The 10,363-nt window shown below is 38.4% G+C and overlaps 1 pseudogene; it reads right to left on the bottom strand.

Moving 5' to 3' along the window:
- Positions 1-8,522: 8,522 nt before the first annotated feature.
- LOC145713793 (dynactin subunit 6 pseudogene) lies at positions 8,523-9,253 on the bottom strand (annotated as a pseudogene).
- Between the last annotated feature and the right edge of the window lie 1,110 nt (positions 9,254-10,363).

Below are 10,363 nucleotides of genomic sequence, written 5' to 3'. Positions count from 1 at the left end.
AGGCCACTACAGTTTCTTGCCTGGATTATTGTAATAGCATCCTTACTGGTTTATCTTCCTATAACTTTGTCTCTGATGTATAGTCTAAATCACACCAACCAGAGGTATCCTTTTATTCCGAGATATTTCAGAATGTAATGAATATCCATGTAAACCAGTGTAGAAATATTTTTTTTGCTTTGTTTTCTTTTTTTTTTCAATGCAAATTTTTCTTTAAATTCTAGTTAGTTAACATACAGTGCAATATAGTTTTCAGGAGTAGAATTGCAAGTGATTCATCACTTAGTGCTCATTATACCAACAGCCCTCCTGAGTACCCATCAGCCATCTAGCCCATCCCACACCCACCTCCCTTTTAAAATCCAAGTCAGATCCTGCCACTGTTATGCAATTGTTCTCCATCTCACTGAGAGGAGCAAAAATTAAAGTATTTACATGGATTAGAAGTTTGTACATGATTTGACGTTGTGTTACTTGTGTAAAATCCAACTATACTCCCACAGGATCTCTCATGTCTACATTAGCTACAATAGTTACACTTTTACACAAAAGCTTTTTCACTGGCTGTTTTCTTTGCTTTGAAGTGTCCTTCCTCCATGTATTTAATGGCTCATCCCATCATCTCCTCAAGTCTTTTCGCAAATATCACCTTCCAAGGTTGGCTTATCCTGACCGTTTTTTTAAAAAAAAAATCCAATTTCTCATCACTCCAGATCTTTCTTAACTTACTCTAATGTTTTTCATAGCTTTATCATTTTCCTACATGTAGTATATCTTAGTTATTTATTTTATTTATTGTTTGTACAATTATCCAAACATATAAGTTCTATGAGGGCAAAGACATTTGTCTCTTTGTCTACAACAGCATTTTTAGGGCCAGTAGTAGTACCTGGAAGTTAGGTATTACTTATTAAATATTCGGTCCATTTGCCAAATAGACTGAAAATCAAAATAGGGTGGGTTCTAGACATGGAGGCCTCTGGCTCATCAGGCTTCAGATTCTTTCCCTCTATTTTCTCTGCCATCCTCAGTGTCCCACCAGACTGGTCCCAAGATGTCTGTAGCAATTCCAGGCCTCATATCTAGGCATGGTGGTATTTAGGCAGAAAGGAAAAATCTCTTCCAGTGTCCCTTTTTTGTGAGACAGGAAGCTGTGACAAAATGCTTTCCAGAAGATATACACCCCCATCGTCCCCAGTATATGGGACTGAATTTGGTCACATGGCCAGTTCGAAACCAGTGATTATCAAAATATTAGATATGTTGTGACTGATTTAGATGAATACAACATCAAATGGATGTAGAGTCACCACAATGTCCCCCTGAAACACATCAGTGCACTGGTGTGATAGGATGTATGTGTGCGTGTGAGTGTTTGTGTACCTGCTTGGGAGATGCATTCTGGTACTCAGTTCTTGCAGAGTGAAAAGAAACAAATTAATGTAATTTAGGATCCAGAAGATGGGGCAAGAGTAGACATCTTGCATGAAAACTCTCTCTGTCAAGGCATGAAGCTAACATCATCCAGTATGTGCATCTCACACTGAGTAATACTTTAACAAGGAGGCCAGAAATAATGCCACTCACTTGGTAGAGACAATTTTTACACAGTGCTTAGATAGGCATTAAAAGTATTTCTTTTCAGGGGCGCCTGGGTCACTCAGTCGGTTGATAGTCCCACTTCAGCTCAGGTCATGATCTCATGGCTCATGAGTTCGAGCCCTGTGTCGGGCTCTGTGCTGACAGCTAAGAGCCTGGATCTTGCTTCAGATTCTGTCTCTCTCTGTCGTCTCTCTCTCTCTCTCTCTCTCTCTCTCTCTGCCCTCCCCCCACTCGCACTCTGACTCTCTCTCTCTCTCAAAAATAATAAATAAACATTTTTAAAAATTTTTAAAAAAAGCATTTCCTTTCATGGATGACCAACCACTCCTCCTGACTGACACATTCTTCATGTAGCCATATAAATACCTTTATTCAATTTTTGGTGTTTCTCTGAGCTGGGACCTTCCTAATCTATTTTTTAAATTTTTGGTTTCAATTTTGAAATACCATATACATACATACAAAAAAGTGCATAGAATATATATTCAGATATCGATGATGAACAATATAAAGTGAAAACCTATGTAATCACCACCCAAACCAATAAAATCATATATTATTATACCCCCAGAGTGCATGATGCTCCCCTCCCTCACTCCAGCTTTTTAACTCCTGAGCAAGATATCTACTACCATCCTGACAAATGTTCAGTATCTCTTCCTTGCTGCTTATTGTAGCTTCACCATCTTTATAAACAATGCTAAAATATCTAGTTGAGTTCTTTCCAGCTTTATGGCATCACATCTCTGCTTTGAGTTTTTACTGTACAGTTAGCAAACCACCCTTTTTTAAGCTTGTTTTTAGAGACTCCTTAAATGTTTAAAGGTACTCCCTCTTCCCAGGTTAGAGAGAAATCCTCTTCCCAGGTAGGTACTTGGGGACCTACTATGTGCTTAGAAGCAAACTAGATGCCAGGGTAAACGTGAGGCCAACTGGTATTCTTTACCTTAAGTGATAGGATAGTCTGTTTGGAAGGTGGTGGTTAATTGATAGGGTACATTGTTAGGACTGAAGACAGCCCAGGATAGTAGTAAGAGCATGCGTATTGTGGTGAGATATCCTATGTGCCACTTCTTACTGGCTTTGTGTCTGGGGCAAGTCTCTACCTCTCTGAACCTGTGTATTTAATCCTTAAAGAGACAGAGATATTTAAAACCTGCTCCCAGGGTTGTCAAGTATGGTACTTTGGAGGCTGCCAATAAATGGTAGATCCTGTTACTGTAATACATTGTACTAGTCAGAAGGAAGGGTCAAAAATAATTCAGCTCTCCCTGAACAATGTAGAAGGCATATATACAAGTCTAGTGAGTTTAGTACATACTAGATGTTAACGTGAGGATTTCTTGACCCCCAAGAACACACTTAGGCAGCTAAGTGGAGTGGTAAGAGGCTAGGCATTAAGATCAGAAGTGCTGGGATTAATAGTTCCAATCGTGATGAAAGCTACCTTTTACTGAGCTCTAAATGCCCCAGGAGCCCATAGAGTCTGACTGCTGGTGGGCACCTCAGTGACATGGTTAGATCTGAGTACTTGGAACCAGAAATGTTAGGTTAATGATGTACTTTTCAGACTTTTTTTTTTTTTTAAATCAAAAATGGTAGAGAGATTTAATTTTTATTGAGTATTCCCTAGGTCCAAAATACTGCTCAAAACATATTGTATGTATCATTTCATGTAATTGCAATTGGTCAATGATTATCCCTATTTACAGGTCAAAAACTTTGAATCAGAGATCAAGTAACATTTCTGTGATCATAGAGTTAATAAATGAAGGAGCCAGGCGTTTATCCCATCGGTATTCAGAACCCACATGCTTTTTGTGGGGGAGATACATTTTAGTTTGAAATAATTACAAACTTACAAAACATTGAAATAATAGGCCAGGAAACTCCTGTTTTTACTTGACCCAAATACCTCAATTGTTAATATTTTGCATATTTTTTATCTTTCACTATCTTTCTCACTCCCTGTCTTTCACTCTCTTTTTCCCCTCCTCTTTTTCTTCTCCTTGCACACACTACACAAAGATACACATACATACAAATTTTTCTAATCTCTTTGACAGTAAACTATAGATACATTAAATATTTAGTATTCTAAATACTTTAGAACAAGGACATCCTTTTGCATAAACACACTACAATTATGAAAATCAACACATGAACATTGGTTATATATCTGTATTATACATCTCATTATAGACCTTATTCAAATATGACCAATTATCTCAATAATGCTATTTGTAGAAAATTTTATAAATTTTATGGTTTGTCCATTCTTCTCTCCAGTCTACTATCATGCATTTTATTTCATTGTTATTACACTTTATTCTTATTCCCTCTGGAATAAGTCCTCAAACTTATTGTCTCGCACAACCATAACAATTCTGAGAAGTATAAACCATTTACTAGAGTGCCCCTCAACTTGGGTTTACCTGATTCTATGCTTATGATTAGATTCCACGTATGCGTTTCTGTCAGGAATACCACAAAGTGATACTATATCCTCCGCAGTGCATTATATAAGTTGGCACATGATATCCATTTATTCTGTAATTGGCAATATTAAATTTGATCTCTTGGCTAAGGTAGTATTCATCAGATTACTCTAATGTAAAGTTAATATTTTCCCATTGTTCACTTAAATATTTTGTGTGGAGATACTTGAAGGCTATGGTAATATTGTGTTCTATGACCCATTGACGATTCTTGACTGAATCCATTAATATATGATGGTGTAAAAAGTGTGTGTTTCCAACTCCAGTATTTCCCCCCCATTTTACTGGTGAGGATTCTTCTGCAACGAAGAGCTGTTCTCTCTCCGTCATTTATTAATTATTCATGTCTTCATATGTTTCAGTATTGGTTCATGGATATATATTTTATTCAGTGTATAATAACCCATTACAATCATGATTTATTTTGATGCTCGAATTTCCCCAGATTTGGCCAGTGAAAGCCCCTTGATTCCTGCTCCTGTGTCTTCTTGATATGTGTCTATTTTTCTTTGAAACCGTTTTTGGTGCAGCGAGATGTTCCTGCCTCTTTTTGTACTTCTGCTGTGCCAGCCCTGGAATCAGCCATTTTTCCGAGGAGACCAGGTTTCTTTTAGTATAGAATGGTATTTAGAATTGAGCCTGCACTTTGAACCACCATTTTCTACTGGAACTATAACTTGACAATTCCCTACATTTACCTTAACTTCAGTTACCCAATATGTAGAATTGGCATAAAAAATAGGAATTTCTTAATGGGTATGTGGCAAGGTTTAGACATAGTAAAGAAAGCATTTAGTACTGTGCTTGGCACATGGGTAATGTTTCATTTATTTATTACGTTATTTTTAAGTTTATTTATTTATTTTGAGAGAGACAGACAGACAGACAGAGACAGAGCATGAGCAGGGGAGGGGAAGAGAGAGATGGAGAGAGAGAGAGAATCCCAAGCAGGCTCCGCACCATCAGCACAGAGCCCAATGTGGGGCTGAAACTTATGAACTGTGGGATCATGACCTGAGCGAACCGAAGAGTTGGATGCTCATCTGACTGAGCCACCCAGGAGCCCCACATGGGTAATGTTTTAAAATGGGACATGTTGAGCATCACAATGAATAATAATAATAATGGATTATAAACCAATGAATAAAATAAGAATCTATAAGTATATTTGAAAACAAGCGGTAGCTGATATTATCATTATTTTTTTAATTATTATTATCAAATACTCTGGATGTTGATAAGATCCACCTCTGGCAAAAAACCTCAGGATTCCAGTATTTGTCTTGTGAAATCCAGGCCAGATCAAGCATTGCAGAGCCTGCAAGAATAGAAACATGAAGAATATTCCAGAAGGATGCCTCAGGACTTGATGACTGAGGCTTCAGTATTAGAGACAAACAACATGAAATGAAGAACATCAACCACTCCTAGAACCTGATACTAGAACCCAGTACTTTCCTTGTCATGGTCCTAACAGCACCGTGTTATAAGCAGACAGGTATTTGTCTGCCCGTTCATCCACCTGTGGCCTCATAGAAGTAACTTGTTTATGACTTATCCTTGACCCCTAAATCAGTGCCTATCAGTATAGGAGACATCCAAGAAGTGTGTGCTGAATAAATGAATAAATAAATGAACGAATGAATGTGTTGAGCAGTTTCTAATAGCTCGTCATGATAACTAACAAGAGGAGGAGATAAAGGCTGACCTATTCCATACTGGTCTGAGCCTAGAAGCCTGAAGCCTTAGTTGTATTGCCTCTTTGGATGATAGGCGTTCCCAGAAAGATAACCCTCCCCAGTTTCCATGTTTCCCAGAGTTCAAGTGGAAGCCCCATATGCACCAAACTGTGTATCCTAGACTGGTTCAAGGGACAGATAATTAATTCATTAAATATTTATGGGTGGTCATTTACTATAGGTCTTTCAGGGTTTGGGGGTACAGCTGAGAGCACAATAGTCAGGTCCCCTGCTTTCATCAATATTTGGTTCTAGGGGGAGAGACAATGAACAAAGGGACTCATAAAATTTAGAATGGTGGAGAAATTAAAGCTTGATTAACAAATAGAGAATCATCCAGCATGTGTGTGTACAGAAGAAAGAGTGAATGTGGAGGTGAGAACTTGCTGGTTTCAGGGAACTTGGAGTAGTTTGTAATGGCTGGAAGTAGAGTAGGATACAGGCTGAGGGTTCAGGAAGGAAATTAGAAAGTAGAATCCACAAGAAAATATCACTTAACTTCTCTGGGCCTAGTGGTTTTGACAAGAAAAGAGGGTTTTAAACATCTGAGAAAATGTGTGACAAATGTGTAAAGCTCCAATCTAAAATCATTAATGTTCTTTTCTGTTTTTAAACAATAATGACAATAATTATAGCTGGTAGTTTTGAGTGTTGCTATTTGTTAGGCACTGTGCTAGTTGTTTTACATATTTATTTATTCCTCTATGAGGAACAGTAGTGGGGATTTTCATACTTTACAATGTTGGATAGCAGTAGATGGCAGGTATTAGGATTAAATCCTGTCTAATTTCAAAGAGCTTGTTCTTTTGTTTGAGCATTCTTTTTTCTATTTTCTTTATATCTATATATCTATATATCTATATATCTATATCTATATCTATATCTATATCTATATCTATATCTATATAAGTTTATTTAATTTGAGAAAGACAGAGACAGCACATGCCAGTGAGGGGCAGCGAGAGAGGGAGAGAGATACCCAAGCAGGCTCCATGATGTCAGCTTAGAACCTGATGTGGGGCTTGAACTTATGAAACGTGAGATCTCGACCTGAGCTGAAACCGAGAATTGGACGCTCAACCAACTGAGCCACCCAGGCGCCCTTTTCTATTTTCTAAAAGTGGCACTCAGGCAAGAGGTGGAAACCAAGAACAATTGAGTGGTACACAAAATGGCTATTAGGAAGATTAAATGACACAGCATTTACAGAATGCTTAGTAAAAGGGAAATCAGTTACATGTATTATTTATATTTCATTCTTAATTTTAAACTTTTATAATTTTTATTTCATGGAGTTAAATTTTTTATCCCTCATGATTTTATTTATAATAATTTCTGTTAAGTCTAGAGAAGTTAAATTATGCTTAATGAAATATATGGTATATTTTGGGACAAAAATTTAAATGTCTAAGATGGTGGTATTTACAGAACGTTATAGGGTGAAGACCTCGGATGATGTCATGTACCATTCCCATTAATAAAGAGAAGTCCTTCCTGAACCCATCTTCCTCAATGTGGAAACCCTTGAGAGGTGCTGATTGTGCACTAGTGAGAATACCAGGTATAAATGGATATGTGTGTTTGTGATGGTGGTTTTAGTATATGAACATGAATTCTTAGATTCTCCTCCCTTCTAAAGGTAGAAAAGGTGGAGCTTAATCCCCTCCCTCTTGACTGTGAGATGGACTTAGTGACTTGCTTCTAAGAAATAAAATGAAGTGGAAGTGATGGTGTGCAACTTTAGGGATTGAGTCCTTCCTCACTTGGATCTGAAGGAAGCTGAGGGAAGCCAACTGCCATGTCATGAGGATACCCACCAGCCCTGTGGAGAGGCTCACCTGGTATGGAACTGAGGCCTCCTGCCAACAGCCCTGTGAGGCAGTCATGTTGTAAGTGGACCATCCAGCCCCACTCAAGTCCTCAGATGACCACCGGTCTGACTGACTTCTTGAAAGAAACCTCATGAGGCACACTGAGCCAGAACTGCCAGCTGAGCCATTCCTAGATATTTGATCTGCAGAAACTGTGTAAGATAGTAAATGCTCAAAAGATAATAAGCTTCTACATTTTGGGGGTAATTTTCTACACAGCATAGATAACTACTATACTGTGTGTTCATGGATGAATAAGAGAACAGTGTGAAGTACCCTTTCTAGACTTGATACTATTCACCTGGTGAAAGTCTGTTATCTTGACGCAAGAGCTATGGCCACATTGCAGTAAGTCGCTATTGATAAAATCATTTCTATCTTCCTGCCAGCTGCTGCTTTTTATGTCACAAGCATGTCAGGGTCTGTCCTACCGCTTAGCATAATTGCCTAGAATGTCTGTGATGAAGTTTGAGTTCAGTTTCAGTGAGATAGTTGGTAAGAGAAGGCTGTTAGTCTGGCTGTGGAGAAGCCCCAAAGAGTGATGTCTGCACAATACACTGTCTGGGCTTTGATTGGTTCTTTGTCCTAAAGAGTCAGAAACTATTTTATCAGAATATTTAGAACTCATAGACAATTGGCAGACTTGGGGGCCAAACTATACAAACCATATTCATATTAGACTAATGTATAAATAAGAAAGCTTCTCTAAATTTACTATGTGCAGAGTAGAATTCTGGTGCTCTCATCCAGAGTTCCTCCTTTCTCTGAATGATAGCTTGGAGGCCATATTAGCAAATCAGAAGGTGGTTCAGTTAAGCTTGCAATTGAACCAAAAGTGGTGAGTCTTGAGGTACTGTAAGTCTTGATAGATAAACTGATACTACCTTGCCACATGTTGACTTAAGTAGTTTAACTCTCTGGGGGTATCTTATTACCAAGTCTTTAGGAGGTATCTCACTGTTGTCTTCACACATTACTGGTGTTGACCTTCCTTTCATAGTCTTCTTTAGGTTGTGGTAGGTTGGCAAGGTTATCTTCAGGAAATCCAGCTGTGGTATCTGGGGCTGTGGTTGCTCAGTCTGCACCCCGTGAAGGCAATCTGCACCACAGATCACTGTATTCTCAAGGATGACCTCAAATGTATTCAGGTTGCAACAAGTCCCAATGATGCAACCGCTTCTCAATATTACCTTTCTGCCCACACTGGCTTTTGATTCAATAACATTATTGTCTTCCATTTTCATGGCTTGGGAATAACAGCCAATTTCAAACACATTATTAGTGCCAATGATCATAGATATTTTAGTTCCAGATCTTCAGCATTAGGGGTGATATTATCAGGTCGAGCATTTATGATAAGCACCTACCTGTTCTTCTATTAGGTAACCCTCACCAATACCTATTGGCCTGGCTTCTGCAATAATTTGTGCTTTAGAGTGGATCACTGTCCTAGGTCCTATAGTTACATCACCCACATTTCACTTTCTACACACACAACTGCTCCAAGAGCAAACTTCACTGTCTTTGCATCCTTCTCCACCATAGTTTGGCCCCTGTCTCTCATGGAATTAATTTCTGAACATATTTACCATAGCATATAATGCATGTTTTGTATTTTCAGTAGTGATATAAAATTTCCTTTACATTGAGTTTGACTAAAAGATGATAGAATATAAATGAATGTATTAAGAAATACTAACATGAGGGGTGCCTGGGTGGCTCAGTCGGTTCGGTGTCTGACTTCCGCTCAGGTCATGATTTCACGGTTTGTGAATTCGAGCCCTGTCTCAGTGTCTGTGCTGACAGCTCAGAGCCTGGATCCTGCTTTGTATTCTGTGTCTCCTTCTCTCTCTGCTCCTCCCCCACTTGTGTTCTGTCTCTCTCTGTCTCTCAAAAATAAATAAATGTAAAAATTAAAAGAAAGAAATACTAACATGGGCTTTGAATATATCTTTTAAGTCCTAGAGTTATATCACATGAATGATTGGGGTGTTGTTGAAAACATTGTTCTAAGTCAGGCTTTATAATGAGAAGTTTACTAGATAGCAGGTGGGGCTGCTAACAAATTCTTTTGTTAGAGATTCTCCCAGAAGGCCTCACAGTACCCTAGAAGTTTGCTTGAAAAGAAATCATGCCTCCAAAAATATCATCCACTATATTAAGTCCCTATTACAAGTGCACATTTTCCCTATCTGTGTTGTCTATAAAATATTAATTTATTATAACATCAAATAGTTCTGCCCACCATATTTCCATAGGTGTTCTGGACCCTGGGTATGCAAAGATGAATGAAACATTGTTTGTCATAATCTTGGATTTCACAACTTTGTGTTGGAAGAAGATAAATAAAAACAAACTTGTGTGGAATTTAAGAAACAAAACAGACGAGAGGGACTCCTGGGTGGCTCCATCGGTTAAGTGTCTGACTTCAGCTCAGGTCGTGATCTCAGTTTGTGAGTTTGAGCCCGTGTCAGGCTCTGTGCTGACAGCTTAGAGCTTGGAGCCTGCTTTGGATTTTGTCTCACCCTCTCTCTCTCCCTGCCCCTTCCTTGTTTGCACTCTGTCTCACTCTCTCAAAAATAAATAAATATTAAAAATTTTTTAAAAAGAAACAAAACAGGGGCGCCTGGGTGGCTCAGTCGGTTAAGCGTCC

Source organism: Panthera onca, chromosome X (assembly GCF_046562875.1).
Source record: "Panthera onca isolate mPanOnc1 chromosome X, mPanOnc1 haplotype 2, whole genome shotgun sequence".
Taxonomy (NCBI): Eukaryota; Metazoa; Chordata; class Mammalia; order Carnivora; family Felidae; genus Panthera; species Panthera onca.
This window is presented reverse-complemented; position numbering and strand designations above follow the sequence as displayed.